Source organism: Bison bison, unplaced genomic scaffold (genome assembly GCF_000754665.1).
Source record: "Bison bison bison isolate TAMUID 2011002044 unplaced genomic scaffold, Bison_UMD1.0 scf7180017864289, whole genome shotgun sequence".
In the NCBI taxonomy this organism is placed as follows: Eukaryota; Metazoa; Chordata; class Mammalia; order Artiodactyla; family Bovidae; genus Bison; species Bison bison.
The window spans coordinates 811,794-816,383 of NW_011494861.1; positions in this window are offsets into that span (position 1 = coordinate 811,794).

Consider the following 4,590-nt stretch of genomic DNA (forward strand, 5'->3'; position numbering starts at 1 on the left):
CTTAGCTTATGACAGGAATCTGGTTACCAGCAGTACCAATATCAGAGAGGTCAGTATTAGACAAAAAGTCACCCTTCAGTTCTTCCCTTTCTTAATCTTGAGTTAGCCAGTTCTTAGCATCCTCTAAAATTTAACCAACCACAACTTCCTAGAGAAATCATCCCTTGACCTTTTCACCTTAGTTAAGTGCCTCTTCCATTTGTTCCCAAACCTTATCATATTTATCCACATTTTAGCTCTTACCACCCCACAGTATAACCATCTGCTTACTTATACATCTTCTCCATTGGAATGTAGGACTCTATAGGTGATTTTTTTAATCTCTTTACATCCAAAAGCTACCCAAGGTCAGGGTCACAGACAATGCTTAAAAAACATTGGATGGATTAGTGGATGGGTAGATGAATAGCTCTACTAACATTAGACCATCACAGAGTAGCAACCAGACTAGACTCTGATCCTAAGGCTTGATTTTGTAAGTGTCCGGAAGCATTTAACAGGAGGCTTCCTGTGTGCTGTTTTGGATCTGTCAGGAATTCTCTGTTCCTTATTAATTCCTGAATATTCAGGAATTAAGAGGAGAGGCAAGCCTCTCCCAGGACTGAGGAATCCAGGCATTTCCTTTGTTAGTTTTTCTATACAGTGATAAGTACCCTCTTCCTTTTTATGAACCATATGGTAAAAGTGATTATTTACAACTCTCTCTCTCTTTAATATGGATCGCCTATGTTTTGTAAGTCTGGAATTTTAGTCTTTATCTTTGCTGAGAATAACTACAGTATATATGCCCACACCATGTTGATTAAAACACCTTTGCTCCATCAGAGCTCTGGTCCCTGTGTCTTTCTTTCTCTTTCTTTCTTTCTCTCTCTCTCCCCCTCTCTTTTTCAGGCTGATCCCCTGGAGTGCAGAGGCCCTCTGAGTTCATTTTCCTGCCCAGGCTTCTAAGACCCTCTCGAGAAGATGCTCTGCACCTTCACCCCATCGAGAGGGCACCTGAGGCCTCCGGGAACAGAGCAAGCCCCGTGCCAGGGGCTTTATTGGCTTTCTGTGTAAACCAAGGAATATCAGCCTCTTTCTCTCCTTTACTTTCTTATCATTGACTCCGGACCACCAGGTTCCAGTTCATTAAAGGACCTCAACAGTAAGTACCATGTTCATCCCATTCTACCTCCACGAATCAGAATCAGCTATGACTAGGGCTAAATCTATGCTGAAATGTCCACTTCCCATTTTGCTTAATCATTTTTCCCCTTAGCCCGGTGACACCAATAACAACATTTTTGTTTTTCAACCTAAGATCTGGTGGTCTTATGGCTGGCAGTAATGCCCATGGCTGGCCTCTCTAGCCTTTGAGATACTGAGTGCCAAGAAAAGGAAGCAGAGCAGTGCCTGTGCTTATCAGGTTACCTAAAGTTTGTTGTATAAACAGCATGACTCACATTGGTCTTGTCTAAACTGTACACTCTTCCTATGATTTATAATTAAAAGGATCTTACTAGACACCCTGTAGACATTGACTGATTACACTGTACATCTGTTTCCTGATGTATATCAAACCATGTTGTAATGTGAATGCTGCCACAAAACCACATCCTTGTTAAAGAAGTAAACACAGAGTAGATTCTTACCAAGAGGGATGACCGTGATCAAGTCTTCTCTAATGGAACGAGCATCTGGCATGACTTCCAAGCAACTCTTGAGTTTGTTGTCAGTTTATAATTGTAGTGTTGCCTACTCCTTCCTTTTACCTACCTGGGGTGTTGTACTTTTTCCCATAATAGTATTTATGTCTCTATATTAAACTGCAAGCCTCTGAGGGGCTTGGACAGTGTTTATATCTACAGTGTCTTGCATGGTGTAGATGTTCAGTAAATGTGCATGGGAAGAGTGAGTGAATAAGTAAGTGAAACAATATATTGATCTTCTTTGAGTTAAATATTTCATATATCTGAATTATCTTTCCAACTAGGAATGAGCATGCCCACAAGCTTTTATACATTCTGTCCTTTATTCTTTAATGGCCAAAACATATTGAGGGGGTGATAGGCCTGGGTTGTAAGGTAAGTACATTCTCTGGTTTTGGACCAGAACAACATTAACTGGCTCCTTCTATAGTCAGATCCAACATCTTGATCTCCTTAGAACCATTTCTGTGCTTGATTCTTTTAAATCTGACTGATAAAGTATGTAAACATGAGTTTACAAATTTGGATTTAGATAAAAACATGAAAATATATTTTCAAGGCAGAAATCTCTAATACCCTTAAGATGGAAGATTGAATACAAAAGGAAGTTTAAAAAACAAAGCTAAATGGAATTCATATGATGAAAAAAGGGGAAATTCTGGCCTTCAATTTCTTAGCCATTAAAGCATCACTTGAAACTGCAACAGTAAACAAAAGGTGACAGAAACATGGCTAGAAGATACACATTTTAAGAAATGAGAAAAACCAGCTTGAAGATAACATTTGCAGGAGTATTTTCCTTCTGTTCAACTCTTCAAATATGATTTCATAAAGCCTGAATGTTTCAGCCCTTTGCTAAGTTCTTTGGTGAACTATCATTCAATTTTCACTGTTTTGAAACCCAGAGTTGTCATTCCATGCAGTTTCTCTGTTCAGGTGAACTCTCTGTTGCCACATGTAATACTGCTTCTACACCATCATTCTATCATTCAAAGTTCAATTATCTTGTCTTAGTTATTATCTTATTTGACATCTTCATAGACTTTACCATTATTAACCCAAATTCAAAACCCTCTTAGTTTCTAGGCTACCATTCACTTCTGGTTCGCTGTTTGCCTTTTGTCTCATCTTCATGGATTCTTTCTTGATTTCTCTTTAAAACTAGGGTTCACTGGGATTCAGTCCTAAAGTCTCTTTTCAGATTACAAGATGTCTCTAAAGAAAGTGATGTCAAGCAAGAAGGCAGACTAGAAAGCTCCAAGCTCTCCTTCCCCTGCAGAACCAAGTAGACAAATATAGACTAATAAGAAATAGTTTTGTTGGATCTATAGAAATGGGTCAAATATCTACAGCAATCAAGGAAAGACTCAAAAGTTATACACTTAACATAGAAAATTTTGTGGTATTTTGCTAACTCTTTGTCCCATCCTCTCCCATTCACCAATGCATGCATTCAGAAGGCCATCACTTCAATCCCTCTCTCCTCTTTTGGGACAGAATTTAAAAAGTAGAACATGTTTGCAATGTTCTGAGAGTTCCTGAAAGATAAGTTTCTATCTTACCTAACATAAATCTCAGAGATAAACAGAAGCATACTTGGATATCAAGTTGAAGGCTACTGAAAGCTGTAGCAGGCACCTTAGTGCACAAGAGATGGAGAGGACTGCAAACTCACAGATGGCAGAAGAAAGAGATTATGAGCAAAGTAATATCGCAGAAGGTCTAAGACTCTAAGAAAAAGCAAAGGCGTCTCAGGGAAATTCAAACATTTTAAAAAGTCATGTAAAGGCAGTTTGACAGTTTCTCATAAAAATTAAACATACTCTTACCATATTACCCAGAAATTGCACCCCTTGATATTTATCCAAAGGAATTGAAAACATATCCACCCCAAAACCTGCATGTGGATGTTCCAGTACTTGGAAGAAACCAAGATGTCCTTCAAGAGGAGAATAGGTAAATAAACTGTTGTACATCCAGACAATGGAATTACTTCCAGCACTAGAAAGAAACTATCAAACCATGTAAACACATGGAGAAAGTTCAAATGCATATTACTAAATGAAAGAAGCCTAGCTGTAAAAAGCTATGTACTATATGATTTCAAGTAAATAACATGCTGAAAAAGGTAAAACTACAGAGACCCTAAAAACATCAGTGGTTGTCAAGGAGGCTGTGGAATGGAGGTAAAAATAGGCAGAGCACAGAGGATTCTCAGGACAGCAAAAATAAAATATATTATCATCATGGATATATGTCATTATACATTTATCCAGATCCAGAGACTGTCCAACACCAAGAATAAAACCTAAGGTAGACTCTGAGTAATTACATTCTGTCAATGTAGGGTCATCCTTCATTTTATTTTTTTTTTTCACCTTTCATTTTAAAATTTGTCATTCTGCAAATCTGTTTGCAGAGCAGCAATGGAGATGCAGACATAGAGAATGGACATGGACAAGGGTGGAAGAGTATAGGGAGAGGGTGAGAAAAATGGAGACGAGTAGCATGGATACATATACACTAACATATAAATAGACAGCCAATGGGAATTTGTTGTATGACTCAGGGAACTCAAAATGGGGCTCTGTAATAACATAGAGGGGTGGGAATGAGCAAGAGGTGGGAGGGGGATTCGAGAGGGAGGGGGATATACATACACAGAGGAGAGTGAAAAAGTTGGCCTAAAGCACAACATTCAGAAAACTAAGATCATGGCATCTGATCCCATCACTTCATGGGAAATAGATGGGGAAACAGTGGAAACAGTGTCAGACTATTTTGGGGGGGCTCCAAAATCACTGCAGATGGTGATTGTAGCCATGAAATTAAAAGACACTCCTTGGAAGGAAAGTTATGACCAACCTAGATAGCATATTCAAAAGCAGAGACATTACTTTGC